Here is a 26657-nt window from a genome sequence, read left to right as displayed (position 1 = left end):
TATTCAGGGAACAGAAAGAGAAGGAAGATATAGAGAGACAAGAAACTGAGCAATGAAGAAAGACAAAAAGGGAAAAAGAGGAGAAAGAAAACAAAACAAATTAAAAAAAGAAATACAAAAAAGCCCCCCAAAGAAACAGAAAAAAAAAAAAACCAACGTAAAGAGAAATGGCCTTAGGGATCCCTCTGCACGTCTGTGGAAGCCGAAGGGGAGTCTCCCAGCCACGCAGTTCAGCCTGGCCAGAAAGGGCTCCCAACTCAAGAAAAGGAAAAGAAAACAAGCAAACAATTCAAAACAAACAAGCAAACAAAGCCCCGGGATCCCACCAGCGTGGCATCCCAAACGGGAAGCAGCTCCACACTCGAACGGAGCTCCGCAGCCCCTCAGAAAGAAGCAAAGATGGCGCACCTGAGTGAAGGGAGTGGGAGGTGGCGAGAGGCAAGTAAGAAATCAAAAGAAGCAGAAAAAAAAAAAGCAACACTAGCAGCCAACAAATGGAACTCAGAGAGCCAGCTAGTGAGGGCTGGTGTTTCTGGACAAGAGACTGTGTCCGTGGGAAACAGAGGGGGCCGAGTGTGGGTGAAGAAGGGTAGAGAGTGGGAAAGCATATATCACAAATTACCAGAGCTCTATACCCCCTCAGGAAGAAGCAAAGATGGCGCACGGAGCAAGGTACTCGAGCGAAAGGAGGGGGAGGTGGGGAGAGGCAAGGAAGAAATAAGAAGAAGTAGAAAAAAAGCAACACCAGCAGCCAACAAATGGCACTCAGAGAGCCACCTGTTCGTGTGTGTTGAATCCAAGCAGCCGCTGTTTCCCGGTCAAGAGACTGTGGCCGCAGGAAGCAGAGGAGGCCAAGTCGGGGTGAAGAAGGGTAGGGGGTGGGAAAGCGTATATCACAAATTACCAGTTGTTTTGTCTCCCGCTGGATGCTCCGTGAGGCTGCTTTCTCGTACCCCCTGTTTGCTGGTCTCCGATGGGAGTCCAAGATGGCAGATCCACGCTGCGTTAGCTGGTAGGGGACCTCTGCATGAATCTCTCCTTGCTCTCTGTTCTCTGTCAGTTTTCACTCCATTTGGTTCTTGGCTGAGTTCTTTATCTCTTCATTTGATGTTTTAGGGTTTCGGGATTGTTGTACTCTCTGTTCAGCTTAGTTTTTCAGATCTTTGCTGTGGAGGGACGGCGTGGTGCTTCTGCCTAGAGTGCCATTTTGCCCTGAAAGCAAGTATAACTTTTGACTCTAGACATGATACATCACACTTGCAGGTTGTATGGATTATTGTGTTGGCATCTCTGTAGTCATCAGATTTCCCCACGTTTATTTAACAATATTTAAGACTTTGCTTGTATGTTTGGGATTCGTCATTGATTTATAAGCTGAAAGAATGCAGTGTATCACAGCATTTCCTCTCTCAGCACTCAGTATCTTTCCATCACACACAACTGCCATCCATGTCCCTCAAAGTCCTGCCTGAAAAGGCCCCTTGCTGACCTCCAACATGTGACTTCTAGTCCCTGGAATTGTGTACTCTTCTATGAAATTTCTTCTCCGCTTTCCCCATTCTATTTCCTCTTTATCAAATATCTCCTCCCCTGAGATGTCTTCCCCAACCATCCTAATTAAATTTGCACCTAGTCGCCTTACCCCATTACTCTATCACATTAAATGAGGTTTCTTCTGTAACACTTAGTCGTATCTGCATCCCTTTTTTTTTTAATGTGTATATGTCTATTTCTGTTGTTTTTTCCCCTTTACTAGAGTATAAAAACCAAATCCACTGTCAGCTAGTCAATTCCAACTCATAACAACCCTATAGGGCAGAGTAGAACTGCCCCATAGGGTTTCCAAGGAGCAGCTGGTGGATTTGAACTACTGACCTTTTGGTTAGGAGCCTGAACTCTTAACCAGTGTACCACCAGGGAATTCTTGGACATTGGTGTAGTATATTCAACATCCAGAATGATTCTTGACACATATTAAGCACTCCATAAATATTTAGATGACTTGACTGATCAAAGACTGTTCACTGCTTCATTCATTTATTTATTCATTCATCCATCCAACCATCCAACCAACCAAACCAATATTTATTGAGCATTTATTTAGTCCCTACTGCTGTGGAGTCACTCAGTGACACATGGCACCTTTGGTGCCAAGAATTTATATTTATGTCCTTGAGTTTACAATTTACTAACTGCAAAATACCCAGTATATTTGTTTTCTATTGCTGACTAGCAAATCACCACAAACTTAGCATCTTAAAACAACACTCATCTATTATCTTACAGTTCTGTAGTTCTGAAGTCTGAGTGGGCTCTGCTAGGCTCTCTGCTTAGGGTCTCACAAGGTGGAAATCAAGGTGTCAGCCAGACTGGGCTCTCATCTAAAGGCTGTGGAAAATATTCTGCTTCCAAGCTCATCTAGGTTGTTGGGTAGATTCCCCTTCCATGTGGTTATAAGACTGAGGTCCCTGTTTCCTTGCTGTTTGTCAGCCAGGGGCTGCTCTCAGCCCCTACAGGCTACCCACATTCCTTGGCATGTGTCCCCCTCCATCTTCAAAGCCAGCTACAGCACTTCAAATCCTCCTCATGCTTCCAATCCCTGACTTCTTTTTCTGCCAGCCAGAGAAAACTCTGCTTTTCAAGGGCTCATGTGATTAGATTAGGTCCACCTGGATAATTTTCCTTTTTCTATGTGGATTACTGTAATCACAGGAGTGATATCTCATCATATTTACAGTTTCTACTCACTCGCAAAGGGGAGGGAATTATATAAGGGCAAAAGTCATGAGGGAGGCATCCTTAAAATGCTGCCAATTACACCCAGACCAGCCTACTGTTAATAATTGTGGGATGTGTCAGTTTTATAACATAGTTTATTTTAAACAACCTAAAACCTGGCTTCTATGGGAAAATAAATTAAGTATCCAAAGTTTCACCCAGAAACAAGAATAAACTTAAATGCCATTGGTTTTCAGGGCTTTTTGATATTTTTTTTAATCACAAGTGTTTTGGCTTGTTTTGTTTGTTTTTAATGTGTAGACTTATTCTGTGTTCTTATTTTCTCCTATTTTTCTTCTTTGTCTTATACATTAGGCAGTCAGTTGTGCTTCTTCAGAGCATTAACTATAGCAGGCATTTTTCAAAGGTTTCCAGACTATTTGGCGTATCTTAGAGGACAAGCTAAAACAGATTAGTAATCAAAAAGAAGGAATGAGGGCTGTGGCTGAGGTTACATGGGGCTTCTTGGCATATAAAAATATAAATAGGCAATATATTTATGTACTTTTGGGTTTTGTATTGCTCTCTGACTTGCTCTTTTCTTTTAACAATATGCCTTGAAAATCTTTCCACTTATGTATTAGGTTTCTGTTGCTGTGTAACAAACTTAAAACCTTAAAACAGCTTTCGTTTGCACTCTAGCCACCCAGGAAAGCTAGCCCAAGTGTAACTAGGCTCTGATTGGCTCCTTTGACAGTCTACAGGCTGCCTAATTGATGGATCTGAGGCCCTTTAGTGCAGATCTACAATACATATTAAGTAACTATGGAAGACTATACCAAAATAGAAAATTGGGGAAGGAACCTGTGGAGTTGTATATAAGAGTAGACACAAAACTATAGGTCAAGTTGTAGCCATGAAGAAAATCAGACTAGAAAGTGAAGAGGAAGGAGTTCCTAGTATTGCAAGTTGGGAAATTTTTCTATTAAAAGAACTTAGTCATCCAAATATAGTCAGTCTTCAAGATGCGCTTATGCAAGACTCCAGGTTATATCTCGTCACTGAATTCTTTTCCATGGATCTCAAGAAATACTTGGATTCTATCCCTCTGGGTCAGTTCATGGATTCTTCTCTTGTTTAGGGTTCTTTGTACCAAACCCTACAAAGGAATTGTGTTTTGCCATTCTACAAGAGTTCTCAACAGAGACCTAAAACCTCAAAATCTTTTGATGGATGACAAAGGAACAATTAAACTGGCTGATTTGGGGCTTGCCAGATCTTCTGGAATATCTGTTACAGTATATACACCTGAGGTAGTAACTCTCTGGTGTAGATCTCCAGAAGTATTGTTGGGGTCAGCTTGCTATTCAACTCTAGTTAAATTTGAAGTATACCAAAAAACCAAACCCATTGCTGTAGAGTCGATTCTGACTCATAGAGATCCTATAAGACAGAGTAGAACTGCCCCATAGGGTTTCCAAGGAGCAGCTGGTGGATTCAAACTGCCAGTCTTCTGTTAGCAACCAGGCTCTCAACAACTAAGAAATCACTTTTCCATGGGGATTCAGAAGTTGTTCAACTCTTCAGGATTTTCAGAGCTTTAGGCACCCCCAATAATGAAGTGTGGCCAGAAGTGGAATCGTGACAGGACTATAAGAATACGTTTCCCAAGTAGAAACCAGGAAGCCTAGCATCCCATGTCAAAAACTTGGATGAAAATGGCTTGGATTTGCTCTCAGAAATGTTAGTCCACGATCCTGCCAAATGAATGTCTGGCAAAATGGCATTGAATCATCCGTACTTTAACGATTTGAACAAACGGATTAAGAAGATGTAGCTTTCTGACAAAAAGTTTCCATGTGTTGTATCAAGAACAGATAGTTATACTTTTACTGTTAACTCTATTTTTGTCTTATGTACTTTTCTTTGTTGTAAAACTCAAGCTATACTTCATCTTCTAATTTCAAAAGTGTAGTAAAATGTAAATATTGTTCTATATGAATTTGAATTCATCTGTATATCTGTATAGAAATCACTATAACAACTGTTTGTTACTGCAATGAAATTATAAATCTAGTATTGATGTCAGGAATCAAGACAAATTGGAGTTGGCTTAAGTCATCTCAGGAGCCCTAGTGGTTAAGAGCTATGACTGCTCTGAACAGTGGTTAAGAGGTCAGCAGTTCAAATCCACCAGCCACTCCTTGGAAACTCTATGGGGCAGTTCTGCTCTGTCCTATATGGTCACTGTGAGTCAGAAACAACTCAGTGGCAACGGGCTTGGCCTGGCTAAATCATCTCAATCTTTACAGCAGTCCTGTTTTCCTAGAATTTTGCAAGTTGGAACTAGTAAAATATAAGAAAATGTGTTCACAAGTTCAAGTTTTATAATGTTCTGGAGAATTTTTATCCTCTGAATGTTTAAATCTTCATGTCAGTTTCTTGCCATGTGGTAACTATACAACTGGCCTAAAAATGAATTTATTTATACTGGCATTTTAATTTGTGACCATTTAGATTTAAGCTTCCAGAATGAGAAAACTACCCAGCTATGGGAAATGATGCTAAATTTATAGGAGTTTTCAGTGAATTATAAAACTAACATTAAGGAATTCCGAAGTTTTGCTAAGTTTTACTGTCAAAGATCAAGGACTGTCCACAGCAGGGAAGAACAATTTTGAATCTACTCTACAGCAATGGGTTTGGTTTGGGTTTTGCATCCTATTTTTAGTTAGGTTACAAAAGCTAGTTGTCTAAGTGAATTGTCATGCCTTGGTCAGAGGTGATAACTGTATGTAGGGGTTGCTTATCTTGGCTTTCAAAAGTCTAACTTAAAAGACTATTTGCATATTTTGGCATAAAGTTTATTAGCAGCTTCTTAAAAAGGTTCTAAGGTACAAATGTTTAGCTAAAACCACTAGCTTCAGGAATTAAATTGTTTTATAACACTGCTGATTGTGATTCTCATCTATAAGCAGCCTATTTTAACTTATTTGCTAGAGTCAAGAGAAATGTCTATAAAAATAGTTTATTGGTGTGTGGACATCTATCTGTTGTCTGACCAGTATTCCCTCTACTTTTATTCCTGGTTACATGTGGCTAGAATGGGCATTTGTGTGTTATTGATTCTTAGACCCAATTGATTACATATGCATGGATGATTTATCCAATTCATATTAATCAAATCCCTTGTCTTGGGCTTTGAACTCTGTAGGAGAAAGTGTGGATTAGTCTCTTGGCCGTGGATGTATAAAATGTGAGATTCTGGTTGCCTTGTTCTGGGTATTTGATGGAAGCCAGTCTGCAGCAAGAGAATGCAGAGTCTGGACATTGAAGTAGTTTGGGGTTAGACTGTGGCTGTTAAAATTTCTGCTAAGATAATTATGGTGGGAATTCGGTAAATAAAAGGTCACACAAAAGATTTAATTGAGATGCTGGTGGCCATGGCGTGGCAATTGCTACTTCTGATTTTGTTGAACTAGATCTGGTTTTCAAATTTTAAGTTGTAATCCTTTAGTGGTTCAGGACCAGCATTCACAGACACACACACAAAAGGCAGGATAGAAAATAACAGTGCATCCTATAGAGTTAGGTATAGTATCTGGACTTCAAGATATTTTTGTTTCAGTAATATATACATCCATAGACGTTACAAATTTTTGCAGCCTTGAGACTATGGTACAGATGCAGTATGCAACCTCACTGCTCTTGATGCATGGTGTTAGAAATGTTTGAAAACATAGTCAATTATGCTTCAATTCAGAACTGACTTGGTTGCTATAATGAGTAACCTACTTTTCATCTTTTCCAAATATTTGTGCGACTAGATGAAAAGGCTACTGAATTGGAGCCTCATCTCATGCATATTATTAGTTTGTGCTATGGTGCTTCTGATTCACTTTTATATGGGGGTTGTCTTTAGGGCCATAGTTCTTAAATATGTTGTACACTGTAAACACCTGGGGGCTAACTCTTGCCTTACCTGGAACAACTCTGACTTTGAAAATTGAGAAAGGAACCCCAGGAATCTATTTTTCAAAAGCTGTACCAGGTGATTCTGATGTAGCCAGCTATCACCAGTAAGTGATGAGTTTGACAACTTTAAGACCTGTATCTAATTTTAGTTGTCAAAACTTCTGTACTCCAGTCTCTGAGGTTATTTATCAGCCTCAGAAATGCAATGTATTTGACTTGCTCTATTTCTGTTTCATTCTGCACTCTTTTTAGTGGGGGAGAAGGATCTATATTTCATCACCAATATAAGATTTTCATATACTTGAGCATAACCCTGCGCTCTAAAGAGGAAATCTTAATGTTGTCCTAATCTCTACAAGAGAGGTTTTTTTTCTTTTTTTCTATTTGTGAAATTGGAAACCCTAGTGGTGTAGTGATTAAGTGTTACCGCTGCTAACCAAAAGGTCGGTAGTTCAAACCCACCAGGAGCTCCTTGGAAACCTATGGAGCAGTTCTACTCTGTCCTATAGGGCCGCTATGAGTTGGAATCAACTCGATGGCAATGGGTTTGGTTTTTTTTTTATTTGTGAAATTAAAATACAGAGTCAATAATGATGCAGAGAAGTTAATACATAATGTACAATAAAATCTTACTAATTTATATGTAGGTATGGCATATGTGAATTAAATATTTTGAAAGAATGATAGTATTTTTAGAATTGAGTTAATAAAATAGTCCAATTAAAGGTCTTTTGAATCGACCATTCTAACCAGGGACACAATAGATGGTCCTGGATAGGATGGGATAAAAATGTAGAACAAAATTCAAAGTCTTAAAAAAAGACCAGACTTACTGGACTGGTAAAGACTAGAGGAACCCCTGAGAATATTGCCCTGAGATACCCTTCATACTTTGTACTGAAACCGCTCCCGTAGGTCACCCTTCAGCTAAATAACAGATAGGCTCATAATAAAATAAACAAAATCGCTTGTGAGTACTATGGTCCTATAAAACATCATCTATATGAGGCCAAACAGTCAACATTTACCCTAGAACAAAGATGAGAAGGTAAGGGGTGTCAGGGAAGCTAGATTAGTGGAAATGGAACAACAATATATCTATTGGTCCCATCATGTTTAGAGTAAAGGAGAATGAAGAAAACCAAAGACAAAAGGAAAGTATTAGTCCAAAGGACTAAAGGACCACATGAACCACAGCCTCCACCAGCCTGAGCCCAGGAGAACTAGATGGTGCCTGGCTACCACCACCGATCACTCTGACAGAAATCACAATAGAGGGTCCCTGACAGAGTGGGAGAAAAATGTATAACAAAATTCAAACTCAAAAAAAAAAAAAAGACTAGACTTATTGGTCTGACAGAGACTAGAGGAACACCCAAGACTGTGACCCCCTGACACCCTGCTAACTCAGAACTGAAGCCATTCCCGAAGTCCACCTTTTAGCCAAAGATTAAACAGGCCTATAAAACAGTAACACACGTGAGGAAGGTGCTTCTTAGTTCAACCAAGTCTACGAGGCCAAAGTGGCAACATCTTCCCAAAAGCAAAGATGAGAAGGCAGAAAGGAACAGGAAAACTGAACGAATGGACATGGAGAACCCAAGGTGGAAAGGGAAAGGGAGAGAGTGCTAACACATTGCAGGGATTGCAACCCATGTCACAAAACAATTTGTGTACAAATTTTTTAATGAAAAACTAATTTGCATTGTAAACTTTAACCTAAAACACAATACTTTTTTTTAAAAAAATCATCTATATGAGACCAAACAGTCAACATTTACCCTAAAACAAAAATGAGAAGGTAAGAGGGGCAGGGAAGCTAGAGTAATAGAAATGAAACAACCAGAATGGAAATAATGAGAAAGTCGACACATTGTGAAAGATGTAACCAATGTCACTGAACAATATGTATAGAAATTGTTAAAAGGAAACCAAATTTGCTGTGTAAACTTCTACCAAGAACACAACACAATATTATTTTTTAAAAAAAGCTTAAAATAATATCCATCTATATCTCACCGTTCTGTAGAGGAGAAGTTAGGCATAGCTTGGCTGAATTCTCTGCTACGGATCTCACAATGCCAAAATTAAGGTTTGGGCAGGGCTGAATCTCTTTCTGGTGGTCTGGGGAAGAATCTGCTTCCAAACTCATTCGTTCTGTTGGCAGAATTCAGTTCCCTGATACTGCCTTGATGGTTGGCTTCCTCATCTTCAAGCCAGCAGTGGTACCTTGAATCCTTCTCGTGCTTTGAATCTCTCTGACTGACTCTTCTGCCCTCCTCTTCTGCTTTTATAGGTTCATGCTATTACATTGAGCCCACCTGGATAATCAAGGATACTCCTTCTATTTTAAGTCTAAATTTTAACTACATATGCCAATTCCCTTTTGCCATGTAAGGTAACATAGTCACAGTCCCAGGGATTAGGGCATGGAATCTTCTTGAAGGTCTTAATTCTGCCCACTATAATTTAGAGCATATGGGTTTTTTCATTCTTTTGGTGGCTACATGGTTTTTCATATTGTGGATGTTCTGTAATATGTTTACCCAGGTCCTATATGGATATTTCCACCACTTGTCTGTCAGTTTGTCATACTGTGGTGGCTTGCCTATTGCTGTGATGCTGGAAGCTATGCCACCAGTATTTCAAATGCTAGCAGGGTCACCCATGGTGGACAGGTTTCAACAGAGCGTCCAGACTAAGATAGACTGGGAAGAAGGACCTGGCGATCTACTTTCTAAAAAAATTGGCCAGTGAAAACCTTATGAATAACAGCAGAATATTTTCTGATAAAGTGCCAGAAGATGAGCACCTCAGGTTAGAAGACACTCAAAATATGACTGGGGAAGCGCTGCCTCCTCAAAGTAGTGGACCTTGAAGAAGTGGGTGAAGTAAAGCTTTTGGAAGCTTCATTTGTTGATGTGGCACAACTCAAAATGAGATGAAACTGTTGCAAACATCCATTGATAGGAACGTGAAATTAATGAAGTGTGAATTTAGGAAAATTGAAATTTGTCAGAAATGTAATGAAACACATACAGATGGATATCCTAGGCCTTAGTGAGCTGAAATTACTTGTATTGGCCATTTTGAATCAGACAATCATATGGTCTACTATGCAAGGAATGACAAAATGAAGAGGAATGGCGTTGCAGTCAAAGTCAAAAAGAACATTTCAAGATCTATCCTGAAGTACAATGCTGTCAGTAATAAGATAATCATATGCCTACAAGGAAGACCAGTTAATACATCTGTTATTCAAATTTATGCACCAACCAATAATGCTAAAGATGAAGACATCGAAGATTTTTACGAACTTCTGCAGTCTGACATTGATCAGACATGCTGTCAAGATGCATTAATAATTACTGGTGATTGGAATGCAAAAGTTGCAAACAAAGAAGAAAGACTGGTAGTTGGAAAATATGGCCTTGGTGATAGAAATGATGCCAGAGATTGCATGATAAAATTTTGCAAGACCAACGACTTTTTCCTGGCAAATACGTTTTTTCAACAACATAATGGTAACTATGCAAATGGACTTCACCAGATGGAATACGCAGGAATCAAATCAACTATCTTCAGAAAAAGACCATGGAAAAGCTCAGTATCATCAGTCAGAACAAGGCCAGGGCCTACTGCAGAACAGACCATCAATTGCTCATATGCAAGTTCAAGTTGAAACTGAAGAAAATTAAAAACAAGTCTGTGAGAGCCAAACTATGACCCTGAGTATATCCCACACCTGAATTTAGAGACCACCTCAAGAATGCATTTGGCACATTAAACACTAGTGGCAGAAGACAAGGCAAGTTGTGGTATGACATGAAGGACATCATACATGAAGAAAGCAAAAGGTCATTAAAAAGACGGGGAAGGAAAGAAAAGACCAAACTGGATGTCAGAAAAGACTCAGAAATGTGCTCTTGAATGCAGAGTACGTAAAGCAAAAGAAGAAATGATGAAGTAAAAGAGCTGAATAGAAGACTTCAAAGTGCGGCTCGAGAAGACAGACTAAAGTATTATGATGAAATGTGCAAAGACCTGGAGTTAGAAAACCAAGAGTGAAGAACACAATCGTTTTTCAAACTGAAACAACTGAAGAAAAATTCAAGCCTTGAGTTACAATTTTGAAGGATTCTATGAGCAAAATATCGACTGACTCAGGAAGCATCAAAAGAAGACGGAAGGAATATAGAGTCACTGTACCAAAAAGAACTGGTCAATGTTTAACCATTTCAGGAGGTAGCATATGATCAAGAACTGATGGCATTGAAGGAAGAAGTCCAAGCTGCACTGAAAGCATTGGCAAACAACAAGATTCCAGGAATTGATGGAATACCAATTGAGATGTTTCAACAAAGGGATGCAATGCCGGAAGTGCTCACTCGTCTATGCAAAGAAATTTAGAAGACAGCTACTGGGCCAACCAACTGGAAGAGATCCATATTTGTGCCCATTCCAAAGAAAGGTGATTCAACAGAATGCAGAAATTATCGAACAATATCATTAATATCACACCCAAGTAAAATTTTGCTGAAGAAAATTCAAAAACAGTTGCAACAGGGAACTGCCAGAAATTGAAGCCGAATTTAGAAGTGGAGGAGGAATCAGGGATGTTATTGCTGATGTGAGATGGATCCTGGCTGAAAGCAGTGACTACCAAAAGATGTTTTCCTGTGTTTTATTGACTATGCAAAGGCATTCGACTGGGTGGGTCAAAACAAACCATGGATAACATTGCAAAGAATGGGAATTCCAGAACACTTAATTGTGCTCATGAGGTATGAGGTAGCTATACATAGATCAAGAGGCAGTTGTCCGGTTGTTCGAACAGAACAGAGGGATACTGCATGGTTTAAAATCAAGAAAGTTATGCATCAGGGTTATATCATTTCACCATACTTATTCAGTCTACATGCTGAGCATGGTGGACTATATGAAGAAGAACGCCGCATCAGGACTGGAGGAAGATTCATTAACAACCTTTGATATGCAGATGACGCAACCTTGCTTGCTGAAAGTGAAGAGGACTTGAAGCACCTACTGATGAAGATCAAAGACTACAGCCTTCAGTATGGATTATACCTCAACATAAGAAAAGAAACATCTTCACAACTGGTCCAATAAGCAACATCATGATAAATGGAGAAAATATTAATGTTGTCAAGGATTTATTTTACTCTGATCCACAATCAATGCTTATGGAAGCAGAAATCAAGATATCAAATGACATACTGCATTGGGCAAATCTGCTGCAAAAGACCTCTTTAAAGTGTTAAAAAAAAAAACAAAGATGTCACTTTAAGGACTAAGGTGCGCCTGACCCAAGCCATGATGTTTTCAGTCGCCTCATATGCATGCGAAAGCTGGACAATGAATAAGGAGGATCAAAGAAGAAATGATGCAGTTATATTATGGTGTTGGCGAAGAATATTGAAAATACCATGGACTACCAAAGAGGGAACAAATTTGTCTCGGAAGAAGCACAGCCAGAATGCTTCTTAGAAGCGAGGATGGCAAGACCTTGTCTCAGGTACTTTGGACATGTTATTAGGAGGGACCAATCCCTGGAGAAGGGCATCATGCTTGGTAAAGTAGAGAGTTAGGGAAAAAGAGGAAGACCCTCAACGTGATGGATTGACACAGTGGCTGCAACAATGGGCTCAAACATGGCAATAATTGTGAGGATGATGCATGACCAGGCAGTGTTTCAGAACCCACTCAATGGCACCTAACAACAACATATGTATAGTTAAGGATATTTTTGGTTTTTAATTTTTAAAATTATAATTAATATTGTAATAAACATCCTAGTAGGCATTTTTTATACACTGTGAAATATTTCTTTAAGATAGATTCCAAAAAGCAGCCTCTATGAGCCAAAGGATATAGTCACTCTAGATTTTTTTTTTAACAAATATTGCAAAATTGCAAGGCTTTAACACTTTATAATCCTGCCAATAGTTTATGAGTCTGCCTTTTTACTAGTATCTGCATTTAACCAATCCTGGATAGTATCAATGCCATTTGAGGGGAGGGGGGAGCTGGTCTAAATGATAAAAATAACTCACTGTTTTGATTTGCAGTTTCGTAATATAATATATACGTTATAATATAATATATACGTCATATGTTTATAAGCCATTTTAATCTCCTATATGTTGGTTGTTATGTTCTTTGGCTTTTTCCTATTCATTCTTTGCCTTTTTAAAATGATTTTTATATTTTTTTATGGGTATATAGGAACTCTTTATATATTCCAATTTTAAACTTTATCATATATTTATATATATAACTTTATATATAATCTATATCATATACACAGATGGATGCATAATACATAGGTAGATAGATAAATAGATAGACAGACAGACAAACTACATGTTTTCTCCTAGTTTTTCTGTTCTTATATGAAATAATTTTCTCCTATGGTGTCAAATATGTCTTTCTTCATGGATTCTAAGATTTTATATATTGTTATATCTGTTTTTAGGAAATCTCTATGCATTCCAATTATGTATACGTGTATATATATTTACATATATGTACTTTTTAAGGAGTCCTGGTGAGGCAGTGGTTAAGAGCTTGGCTGCCAACCAAAAGGTCAGCGGTTCAAATCCTCCAGCCACTCCTTAGAAACCCTATGGGGCAGTTTTACTCTGTCCTATAGGGTCACTGAGTTGTAATCGACTCTACAATAACAGATTTGGTTTGCTTTTTTGGTACTCTTTAAAAACCTCATGTATTTACTCTGAAAATATTTATCTATTTTTGTTTTGTCCTTATCTTTTTGTCAGTTTAATAGCTCTTTAATCAAGAGTTATTAGTTTGATACATTTATTAGTTTAATCCACGTTTGTTGGTTTGAGAGCTTTTTAATCCACATGGAATCTTTATTTAATCTAATACAGTGTAATCTAAACATCTTTTTAGTTGTTCTGTTTACTCCTTTTATAACTTTAAAAAACATCCTTCAACTTCTATTTTATGTTTTATAAAACTTAAGCAGTATATAATTATCTTCCTACCAAGAAAAATAAGAAAATTAACTCACATGCACTTCCTTCCACTGACCTTTACCTTTAAATTCTGGCTTGTTGTATCACTATTTTACGTAAGGTTTATAATATATACATTCTGCATCATATTCCTGACCAATGTTTAGTTTTTGTTCTTCACGTAAATGGATTTGATGCCTACCACCAGTTCTGTATCACAGTATTTTCTCTTCACTTCTTAGTTGGCTGTCATTAAATAGTTTTCGGTTTGAATTTCCAGAAGTGCATGTCAGCTTATGTTCCCCAAGTTCTTTCATGACTACTAATGGTTATTTTATTCTTGAAAGGCATCTGGTTACATTTATGAGGCATTCTTTCCTAACCTCAGCAGTCTGTATGCATTACTCTATCATCCCTTGAATGGAAAGTTGCCTTGCAGAAATGTGACACCAACTTGTTATTTTCTTCCCTGGAGATGATCTGCTTTCTCTGGCTAGAGATCTAAGAATCCTTTTTTTATCCTTGAAGTTCAGTAACATGAGCAGGTGCTTACCAGTTTTCCACAGTTCTTTTCCTGTGATGAAAGCAGTAATAGTATTTCTCCCATTTGACAACTGAGAACACACTGAAGCTCAGCGAGGTAGGCTTTTGCAAAGTCACACAACCAGGGGAATCCAGGTTGTTAGAATTTCCCGCCTAAGCTTGACCACCTGCCAAATATCTGTAGAAGTCTTTCTTGTTGGCCTTTGGGATTCTGGGTCTTTTAAGTTTCAGTCTGTCCAAAAGTGCATTAATTTAAGCAGCCTTATGGGCTTCTTACCATGTTCTGTTCTTATCTCTTTAAATCAAAGCAGATGTAACATTTAGGCTCTTTTGTTTTCTATGACTTCCTGGCACATTTCATAGAGAACAATCTGAAAAGAGCTACCCGTAATATAAGGTCCTACCCACTTCCTTCCCTCATGTGTAATAAATTCAGAGGCTAAATGCATATTTTCATCTTGTTTCTTTTTGTCTTCCTGAGAAATATAGGTACAGAATTTCAATTAATACAGTTTCTCCCGTGGCATTTTGTAGCACTGGTGTGTAACACTTACCACATACTGTGTTTTAGTTAGCTGTACATGGTCCTGTCCCTTGACAACCTATCTCCAGGACTAGTAATAGTGACTTATTCATCTTTATCTATCATCCCTTTCTGTCGCAGCGGTGACGGTTGTCGGGGCAGTGGAGACAATAACCAATGCCACAACTCTTACAGAGAAGTGGGGCCAGGAGGGTCACTCTGAGGAGTCGAACCCCAGCTTCAGTCCCAGGAGTTTATTTTATAGTCAATACAGCAAGCAGTAAAGCAAATAACAGAACAATGGGTTTTGGGTGAGTAACAATAAGTTTTGGGCAAGGGAGAAGGAATGCAGGTAAACAAGCCAATCAGTAACAGGACAATAAGTTTGGGAAAACAAGTTGTGCCTAATCTCTTTCTCATCGCTGACAAGTCTCCAACATGTCGTATACAGCATAGAGGCCTGTAGGAGCTGCAGTTGTCAATAGTGCAGCCATGTTTAAATGGTATATATCCCCACACCTTTCCTCTGCCTTCTACTCCATCCCCCACACACCACATCCACCCCTTTGTATTAAGAGCATAGAGTAGGCACAATACATATTCATTGACTAAATCCAATTAATTATGAAAGCTTGTTTAGGATTCCAGCATTTTGAGTGCTGGGAAGATTTTAGAACTGGCCTTAAATCCATGGTTTCTAAAAGGCAACAGGACTCTAAATATTTATAATCCAAGAAACTGTTCAATCGTATTATTTTAAAAACTGATAATGCCCAAGCAAATTTGCAGGAGAGGACTTTTGAGGTAATATAATGGCTTTTAAATTGTAAATAAGTAGACATAGCATATTTCCCTATGTTTTTGACAAGATATTTAATTTCATAGAACTTGACATGTTGATAGATACAGGGAAGAATCTACATCGAAAAACATAATTTTTCATAAATGCACTTTACATTCTAGTCTTGGTTTCTACTTCTTGAAGTTTAATCTTGAAACACTTACATTTCTATGAATAATATGTTGAATGTTCCATAGACTCTGACCTTCTTTGTGATTTATCATTTGAAATGGTCCTTTGAATGTTGGAACCTACCCAGATCCACAGCATCTTACTTTTAAGCTATCTTCCTAAATTTTGACTATGAAATTGCTGTTAGCCACACTCAAGGCTTAATGGCTCTGGACGATGCAGAATTCCAGAAATGCCATCTTGTTTTAAGTTGAATATTACTGAAGAAGAGCCTTGTTACATGCTGAGTCATAACATTCATTCCTTTTGTTTTCCACATGTTGGGCCATTTTGCAAAAGCGTTAAATGCTTACGCTTTCTTCTGCTAGAAAACTGAAAGAGGATAGAATCTTGAAAGTAATATAGAACTGGAACATATATGACCAAGACCTAACAATAGCAATCTCAAGAATAATACTAGCCATCCTTACCATTAAGCACCTATTGCAGACCAAGCTTTAGCTAAAAGCTTTATGTACATCATTTCACTTTATCTTCACTCCTGTAAGGCTGTCAGTCTTGTTACACCCATTTCACAGATGAGGAAACTGAGTCTCAGAGAGCTTAAGTGACTTTCCCAAGATCATAACATTTGGCTTGTGGCAGAACCAGGATTAGATGTTGTTGCTGTTATTTGTTGTTAGATGCTGTCAAGTCATTTCCAACTCATAGCAACCCTATGCACAACAGAAAGAAACATTGCCCGATCCTGCGCCATCCTCACAATCTGTTGCTATGCTCGAGCCCATTGTTGCAGCCACTGTGTCAATCCATCATGTTGAGGGTCTTCCTCTTTTTCATCCTCTACTTACCAAGCTTGTGGTCCCTCCTGATATGTCCAAAATATGTGAGACAAAGTCTCGCCATCCTTGCTTCTAAGGAGGATTCTAACTGTACTTCTTCCAAGACAGATTTGTTTGTTCTTCTGGCAGTCCATGGTATATTCCATATTCTTCGCCAACACCATAATTCAAAAGCATCAATTCTTCTTCAGTCTTCCTTATTCATTGTCCAGCTTTTGAGTACATATGAGGTAATTGAAAACACCATGGCTTGGGTCAGTCACACTTTAGTCCTTAAAATGATGTGTTTGCTTTCTAACACTTTAAAGAGGTCTTTGTGGCAGATTTGCCCAATGCAATACATCATTTGATTTTTTTGACTGCTGCTTCCATGGGTGTTGATTGTGGATCCAAGTAAAATTAAGTCCTTGACAACTTCAATCCTCTCTCTGTTTATCATGATGTTGCTTATTAGTCCAGTTGTGATGATTTTTATTTTCTTTATGTTGAGGTGTAATCCATACTGAAGGCCGTAGTCAATGATCTTCATCAGTAGGTGCTTCCAGTCCTCTTCAGTTTCAGCAAGCAAGGTTGTGTCATCTGCATATCGAAGGTTGTTAATGAGTCTTCCTCCAATCCTGATGTGGCATTCTTCTCCATATAGTCCAGCTTCTCCGATTATTTGCTCAGCATGCAGATTCAATAAGTATGGTGAAAGGATACAAGCCTGATGCACACCTTTCCTGATTTTAAACCACGCATGCTTAGATGACAAAATAAAAAACAACTCTAGGGCTTATGATCTTAATCTTTCTGCTGTCTGCCTCCCACTACCATATACTGCTATGATTATATTAGACCAAAAACCAGATACACAGATGAGCAGGCAGAGGTTCTAGAATGGCAGAAACTCAGGGCTGAGATGGAAATAAGTGAGAGACACACACTGAAACACCCATTGCCGTTCAGTTGATTCCGACTCATAGCGGTCCTATAAGACAGAGTAGAACTGCCCCATAGGGTTTCCAAGGAGCAACTGATGGATTCCAATTGCCGACCTTTTGGTTAGCAGCTGAGCTCTTAACCACTGCACCACCAGGGCTCCTAAGTGAGGTAATCCACTGTAAAAATCATAGGTGCATTGCAGCAGGTGAGCCTGCTTACATTTTCCTCTGCTTTTTTACTCTGCATTCAGTTCTTGAAAACTATTTATTTGACATCAGAGATGAGAGAAAATCATTGTACATGCTGTAATTAAAAAATTGAATCTGTCCCAAATAAATTAAGGATATGTGAAAATGCATGTTTCATCTTTTTAGGACAAGAGTAGGTAGAAATAACCGTAGCTCCCCAAGTGTAACTCTTCCAGGTGCTGGTTAGCTCTGTAACTTTGTCAGCATCTGAATTATGGGGGCATCAAATGTTGAACATCCCTGATTGAGTCAATAGTAAGAAATTGAGTAGAAGACTTACTGAATTTTTTTTAATAGTCATAGCATCTTTATTAATCATAGCGGAAACCTCAAAATAACTTAAATATCTATTCACAGCTGAGAGAATAAATTATAATATATTCATACAACAGATTGCCATGCAACAATAAATATAACCAGGTTGAAGATATCTTCAACAATGTGGATGAAATTCCAAGATGTTAAGTTAAGCAAAATAAACCAGACACAAAATAGTACATACTGTGTGATCCCATTAATATGAGGTTTGAGAAGGCAAAACTAATCTACAGTAATAAAAATGACCCCTGGAGCAAGGGGGAGGGAATTGACTGCAAAAAGGCATGGAATTGTATACTAAACTCTATGCATTTTGTACCTCAAGAAAGGTAATATATATAAATTTATATACTATATATTTTATGTAATTTGACATTAATAAAATATTTTCTAGTGTATTTGATAAGTTGTGTTATTCACATAATAGTAAATATATCAAGAATGTTTTTTTAATAAATGTACATGTAAAAAATGTAAATAAATATGGTTTATTTGATTTGGAGGTTAACGGACAGTTTGCGGATCCAAATTCCATTCCATTATTGTATTTCCTCACAAGTAGTTGCTGTTTTTATACCAGTGTCACAGGGTCAGAAAATTTGGTGCAGCACCTGTGGTCTCACCTTGCCCATGTGGCTCCAGAGCCTGCTGATGACCAGAGTGACTCTCGGACATAGCAGCTCCCTTGGTTTTCAACACACCAAGCACTTAAACCAGTTTCTCTTTTTGCCTCTTTTTCCCCTTTAAGTGAAGTCGACAACAGATAGAGAGACTAAGAGTGCTAAGTTTGGCAGAATTCAGGACTTTCTTCATTCATTCATCTCACTTCTTTTTAAGTACCAGGAATGCTGAGCTGGGTTAAAGGGATTAACATGGTTTGTTATGACAAGTATAACCAATATAGTTTAAATATAATCATTTTGGCATTATACCCATTGCCGTCAAGCCAACTCCAACTCATAGCGGTACTATAAGACAGAGTAGAACTGCCCCATAGGGTTTCCAAGGAACAGCTGGTGGATTCAAACCGCCAACCTTTTGGTTAGCAGCTGAGTTCTTAACCGCTGTGCCACCAGGACTCCTTTGGCATTATAAAGCTTATTAAATAACATTAGCTTTGCGTATGATTAAAATCTTATTCTGCATAAGCACCTTAAACCACATTTCTATTCACATGGAATTTCCATGGGATGAGGAATTATTGAAATGCACTGAATTTCATTCTAATAGTAGATTTTTACCTTAATATCACCTCAAAGTTTTTACAAATAATCTTATCATATGAATTCTAAATGAATAGTTTTTTTTACAATGTCACTTAATCCAAATTGGCAGTACCAGACAATATTTAAAGAATAATAGAGTTGAATGTTTAATGAAAGAATCCTAGAATCTTTTTTTTAATTTTTAATCCCTGAATCACTGAAACATCTTATATTCTTGTATAATGTACTTGAAAATCCATAACAAATTATTTTTTTAAGAAGTACTCCTAGTTTTCTTTTAATAGATCTGTCTAACCTTTTTTATTTTCTGTTTTGTATAGTATTGATCTCGTCAGATGATGAAGTATTGAAAAAGTCTGTCTTTAAGACCTCACATAAGCAATGTCAATAAGAAAAAATTCTGAGACATGTCTGTGGCCAATATAAAAATATTATTGCATAAATATTCATAGGGAAAGATGGTGTGTTAAAGTGAATATACCCCAGGCTTAAAAAGACTTCACTGATGGACGATAGCAATATAGTTTCCCTTTGCATATTCGTAATCCAGAAATAACATTGTGGAAATAATTTCACCGAGTATAGGATATACAATTCATTATGTTTGATTACCCAGTTATGACATGTAGAACAAATTGAAGCTGTCTTCTTTTCCAAATATCTGCCTACGGTCCAGGTTCCCAGTTTGAGATTCTCTGATCTTAGGAATACAAGAGGGCATTGGTTAGGGGCCATTTTCAGTATTCCATTATGTTATGTGGAAATCACATATCTGCCTCTGAGGATGTTGCATCAGTTAACTAAAACCCCAACCCCATTAGATTTGGCTTACAGTCTGTCACCTTTGAGTGGTAATCCTCGTGTCTCTTACTATTGATAAAGTCTTGACTGGCAGCCAGAGAGAGCTCAGACCTTCTATTGGCTACTAGGTTATATGTTTCTGGTTAACAAAGAGGAGATAGGCCAGTTATTACTGACTAAATGTTGCGTTATAGATGCTCTTTCTAAATATGGCGTCCATTGGGTGGAGACTAACAAAAGCAATCCTTGAAGGTGAAAAATTGTAGGAGCCACAGGTCTATGAAAATAAGCCCAAGTCAAGCCATACAAAACCATGTCTTCTGCATCCCAAAGAAGCAGGGTCCCAGTAGCCCAGAGGAATTAGGCAAAAGCTCTGTAGTTTTCATTTAATGGAAGAAACAGGATTAGTGAGAGACTGCCAAATTCTCTCCTTGGTTCTTTCTCTTACCTCATTTCCCCCGCCCCTCAAAAGAAGCATCCTCAATATCTGGTTTTCTCCCATGTGGAAGAAACCTGGTATTCTCGAGTTTCTGCCCAGTAATGTTTCAGGCCAGTTTAAAGAATTTCATTTCACTCTTAACATCAAACCTTTGAAAGCAAATTGTTGAAGAACTAAGGATTAAAACGTATGTAGGATTGCTCAAATAGTGTGAAAAGCTGTGGGGTGGGATATGCTCTCTCCATTTACCATAGACCTCTCCACTCTCCTTCATCTTAGTGATTAAAAGCGTGGACCTAACACCAAAGGATGCAGGTTCAAATTCCAGCACCGCTGCTACTACTAACTGATTTGAGCACATTATTTAACTTTGTTCTTGTTTCTATGTAAAATAGGGATAATAGAATTGTTATAAGGATTAATATATTTGGTAAAGCATTTAGAACAGTGCCTGTTGCATAGCAGTTGCTGTAGAAAAGTTATTAAATGCAAACATTTAAATATGTGTTTTGCCCACTTCACTCTTACGTTACCTGCTTTCCTTTAGAGACATTCGAATTGTGGATTCCTACTCTAAATAATCTCCCAAAGTCTGAACTCGTTCTAGAATTCCCAAATTTCTCACCCAAAGAGGGCTTAAAATAGTCCTTGCCTGTAAAGAACATTGATTGTCTAGAATTATTATAATCTAAAACCTTGTTTAATAGGACACTCTAATTAATATAGGTACTTGATGCTATTTAAAGTGTATATGAATTGAAGCCACTTAAGACTTTGAAGTAACTTCAAGTTCAACATATTTAAGTCTTCAGAGTTTTGATAAAATTTTATTCTATCTTTCAATAGAATATCACAGAACATAATAGATCTTTAATCATCTTTCTCTGTTAGGAGCAAGAGACTTACGTCTGTCACAGAATATAGAGAATTTCTGTACAACCAGTAGGTATACAGGCAAAGTTATTTCTCTTACAGTTTTCTGAAGCATCGCTATGAAGTATTTTAATTACTAAGTGAGCTATTAGTATGGCTGTTAGTACCTGAAAATTACTAGCCTTTAATCTAATTATACATATTAATTGTTTTAAAGAGATGACTTCAGTGATATATTCATATAATAATTATAAACCAAAAACCAAACCCATTGCCGTCGAGTCAATTCCAACTCATAGTGACCCTATAGGACAGGGTAGGACTGGCCCATATGGTTTCCAAGGCTATCAATCTTTATGGAACCAGACTGCCACATCTTTCTTCCCCAGAGCAGCTGGTGGGTGCGAACTGCCGACCTTTTGGTTAGCAGCCAAGAGCTTTAACCACTGCACTACCAGGGCTCCTTATAATAATTTTATCTTTTATTTATTTAAAATGTTTTTTGTTTCTTAATTTTGGTAAGTGTTCATTTTGCTTCAAAATCTTAAAAGCTTTGTTTCAGAATTATGGGCTGAATGAAGCTCTTCGGTACACACCAACAAATAGATACAAAGACCCAAGGATTAGTTAGAACTAATTCTGGGGCACAGTGCATATTGGTACTCAATAAATAAATGTTTAAGTAAATTAAATGATGCAGCTATCTCAGCTGGGACAGGAAACACTCTTAACATTTTTGGACCAGAACAGATAGATGTCCTATGTCTTTCCCAGTTCATAAACTTGCATGGCTCTGTGTTGAAGAAACTTAGCAAAACCAACTTATCCTACTCTTTGTTTAAGGCAATATCAGTATCTGCCCTTGGTTAGCAGGCTGGTAAGAACTGCATTAAGCACTGACAATGGAAACGAAAAAAGGGAATGGAGATGGGATTACTTGAAATGCAATTATGACTGATTGACTAAGGCTGGTGAGGGTGATGGAGGCATCAAGAATGACTCTGAAATAAACAAGAATGCCTAAGAGCTCTCAGGGAACCCTTGCGGCACAGTGGTTAAAGGCTACAGCAGCTAACCAAAAGGTCAGCAGTTTGAATCCACCAGCCGCCCCTTGGAAACCCAGTGGGGCAGTTTGACCCTGTCCTGTAGGGTCGCTATGAGTCAGAATCCACTTGACAGCAACCGATTTTTTAAGAGAACTCAGAGGTTAAGCGCTCAGCTGCTAACTGAAAGGTTGGCAGTTTGAACCCAACCAGCCACTCCACAATAGAAAGACCTGATGATCTGCTTCTGTAAAGATTACAGTCAAGAAAAGAAGAGTTCAGACAATTTGACGCCACCCAACAATAACAAGAGGCCTCAGAATTTGGCTACTTGACCTGAAGTGAATTCCTCCAGCCTCGCGATGATCTACAGATCAAGATTTACCACAGATCCTACAGCTAGATTACCCTAACCAGACCAGTTGTTCTGATCATGGGAAATAGTAGTCACCTACAGCTTTCCTGATATATACTGTTGACAGTTCTGAAAACATCAAAGAGTAGAAGTTGGAGATAAATACAATGGTAGTGGCAGGTCCCCCAAGCAGATATAACAGTATTGTCTTTGAAGTTCTTATTTAAATTTATGTATGTGGATTCTAAACTTTCTGAAGAGTAGAGAAGAGCAAATTGGTGCAGTTTAATTTTTCCTTCTCAACAGGAAAACTGTAGCCAGAATACTGTTTTATTTTTTAATGACTGGTTCTTTGTCCTGTTAGATTTTTAAAGAGATTCAAACTTCCTCCTACCAAGTCCTGAGACATTATCAATTAACCACACACAGCCCATCGAACACAGCATAGCTGTAATTAAACTAAATTACTATGCAGTAGCTTTCATTAACAATGACACAGTTGTTGTTAGGACCATAGAGAGAGTTTAATTACATGTCTAGACGTCCCCTGAATTCAGAGTAGCAGTAATATCTTTGCCTCTTTAAAAGAGAATTTAAGCTTTTGGTGATTGTGTTTTTTTGAAAGACCGAATGGTAAGATAAGTTTTTCCTTTTTTTTTTTTACTCCGCCTTCTACGTTAATGCGTATTTGATTTGGGAACCATTTATACATCTGTGAGTATAAATTTTTTCCAAGGAAAATGTACAAATTTGTACAAATTTTCACTCCGTTGTGTTGGATATACATTTCACTTGCACTCAAAATCTGCTTTCTCTCTAATGCATCTCAAATATGCACTCCAATTTTTTTTTTAATCTTACTGTGTTTTAGGTGTGAAAGTTTACGGTGCAAATTGGTTTTTCATTCAAAAATTTATACACAAATTGTTTTGTGACATTGGTTGCAATCCCCACAACATGTCAGCACTCTCCCTCTTTCCCTTTCCACCCCAGGTTACCTATGTCCATTTGTCCAGTTTTCCTGTCCTTTCTTGCCTTTTCATCTTTACTTTTGGGAACGTGTTGCTGATTTGGTCTTGTCTACTTGATTGAACCAAGAAGCACCTTCCTCATATGTGTTATTGTTTTATAAGCATGTCTAATCTTTGGCTGAAAGGTTGAATGCAGGAGTGGCTTCAGTTCTGAGTTAGCAGGGTATCTGGGGGCCATAGTCTCAGGTGTTCCTCCAGTCTGTCAGACCAGCAAGTCTGGTCTTTTTTTGTGAATTTGAATTTTGTTCTACATTTTTCTCCCAATCTGTCTGGGACCCTCTATTGTGATCCCTGTCAGAGTGGTGGCAGTGGTGGTAGCCAGGCACCATCAAGTTCTTCTGGGCTTAGGCTGGTGGAGGCTGTGGTTCGTGTGGTCGTTTAGTCCTTTGGACTATTATTTTCCTTATATCTTTGGTTTTCTTCATTCTCTTTGCTCCAGAAGGGATGGGACCAATAGACGTGTCTTAGATGGCCGCTCACAAGCTTTTAAGACCCTAGACGCTACTCACCAAAGTAGGATGTAGAACATTTTCTTTATGAACTGTTATATCAGTTAACCTAGATGACCCCCAAGACCATAGTCCCCAGCCCTTAGCCCCAGTAACTTGGTCCCTCAAGGTGTTTGGATGTGTCTAGGAAGCTTCTATGGCTTTGCCTTGGTCAAGTTGTACTGCTTTCTCTATATTGTGTGTAGTCTTTCCCTTCACCTAATTTAACTTGTCTAATGTTGGTCAGAATCAACTCGACAGCAATGAGTTTGGTTTAGTTTTACTATTGGTACAGTGGTTAAAGTACTCAGCTACATTGGGTTACTGGTCTTTTTGTTGTTGAGTGTTGCAGTATCTTGTAGATTTTAGAGATTACAGCCTTATCGGATATGCCGTAGCCAAAAATTTTTTCCCAGTCTGTAGGTTCTCTTTTTACTTTTTTGGTTAAGTCTTTTGATGAGCATAAGTGAATCCGAGAAGCATGTCACAACGTGGATAGCCTGGAGGATATTACGCTAAGTGAAATAAGTCAATCACAAAAGGACAAATATGGTATGAGACAACTATTGTAAAAATGCGGGCAAAAGTTTACACACAGAAAAAAATAATTTTTGATGGTTGTTGAGGTGTTGAAATATTCTATAGATTTTAGACACAAATAATCCAATTAAAAAATGGACAAAGAATATGAACAGACACTTCACCAGAGAAGACATTCAGGAGGCTAACAGACACATGAGGAAATGTTCACGATCATTAGCCATTAGAGAAATGCAAATCAAAATACAAGAAGATACCATCTCACCCCGACTTTACCAGGACTAATCAAAACAACAGAAAATAACAAATGTAGAGGTTGTGGGGAAATTAGAACTCTTATGCACTGCTTGTGGGAATGTAAAATGGTACAACCACTATGGAAATGATATGGCACCTCCTTAAAAAGCTAGAAATAAAAATACCATATAATCCAGCAATCCCAATTCTGGGAATATATCCTAGAGAAATAAGAGCCGTCACACGAATAGACCTATGCACACCCATGTTCACTGCAGCATTCTTCACAATAGCAAAAAGATGGAAACAACCTAAGTCCCCATCAACAGATGAATGGATAAACAAATTATAGTACATACACACAATGGAGTACTACACAATGATAAAGAACAATGCTGAATCCCTGAAATATCTATTTTTTCTTAATGTACAAAGCATGTATGTACTTTAGTCTAAACCACAGTTATGTTTTGTAATGATATTTTCAGCTTCTTCCTTGTAGAGGAGCTCATCTCTTTGCCTGAGGCTGGAGTGACCTCCCCAGTGGTCCTTAATCCTCCAGATACATCAGCTTCTCTGAGCATCACAGAGTTCAGCCTCTCTTCGGGGTCAAACTCAAAGTCCCCAGCCTACTTGGCCAGAGTGTGCAGATTCAGGAGCTCCCTTGGTTCCTCTTGTGCTCCAAGTTGATCTCTTCTTTCCCTTCACAAAAACTTGCTTGCTGCTTCATTCACTGTAACTGCACATCGTTTCTGGACCTTTTTCCAAGCTATGCATTGTTCCCTGAATACCACCTCCGTTTAATTGGTCAAACCTTCCCATAACCTCCATTTTCTAAAATCTTGTCTTTTCTGAAACTTGACTCTATACATTGCTTCATCCAGACACTTACTTCTCGGACATACTGAAAGCCTAAAGCAACAACGGGCACATATGTAATTGTTCAGAATGTCATTTTGAAGATAAAACCCTTTTCTCCGATCTTAAAATCAAAGTGTTCTTAGTGGTTTTTGGTTTTCTCAAAGTGACAATGTAAATCTCATTTGTCTCACTAATACTCAGTGGGCACCTTTGAAGTGACTGAGTACTATTATCTGACAAGTGTATTATGTGCTTAGTAAGCTAGCAGATGCTAAGAACCTCACTTTAGCTGGATATATCAGTGATATCGCTATAAAAATACATCACCATAATGTAAGCCCCAAATATTTTATTTAATCATTTTTAACTTCTATTACAAATTAACAATGGCAAATGAATAAAAGGTGTAGATTACCACCATTTTTAAAATCTAAGTTAGTGACTGAAAAGTAGAATAACATACACATCTACAGGAAAACTGAGTTATTAATTTATTAATGCATTCAAAAGTATTTATTGAGACTTTGCAGGGTGGCACAAACAGTTAAGCACTTAACTGGTAACTGAAAGGTTAGTGGTTTGAGGTTAAGGTACCCACCCAGAGGTTGCTTGGCAATCTGCTTCCGAAAAGTTACAGCCTTGAAAAACCTATGGACCACAGTTCTGCTCTGTACACATGGAGTTTCTGTGAGTTGAAA

General features: G+C 38.1%; 1 protein-coding gene and 1 pseudogene across 3 annotated transcripts in view; both read left to right on the top strand.

The window, feature by feature from the left end:
- CAMK4 (calcium/calmodulin dependent protein kinase IV) overlaps nucleotides 1–26657 on the top strand; it is a 303828-nt gene that overhangs the window by 224943 nt on the left and 52228 nt on the right. The window lies entirely within an intron of this gene.
- LOC111820711 (cyclin-dependent kinase 1 pseudogene) lies at nucleotides 2077–4587 on the top strand (annotated as a pseudogene).

Source organism: Trichechus manatus, unplaced genomic scaffold, assembly GCF_000243295.1.
Source record: "Trichechus manatus latirostris isolate Lorelei unplaced genomic scaffold, TriManLat1.0 scaffold00047, whole genome shotgun sequence".
Classification (NCBI taxonomy): domain Eukaryota; kingdom Metazoa; phylum Chordata; class Mammalia; order Sirenia; family Trichechidae; genus Trichechus; species Trichechus manatus.
This window is presented reverse-complemented; position numbering and strand designations above follow the sequence as displayed.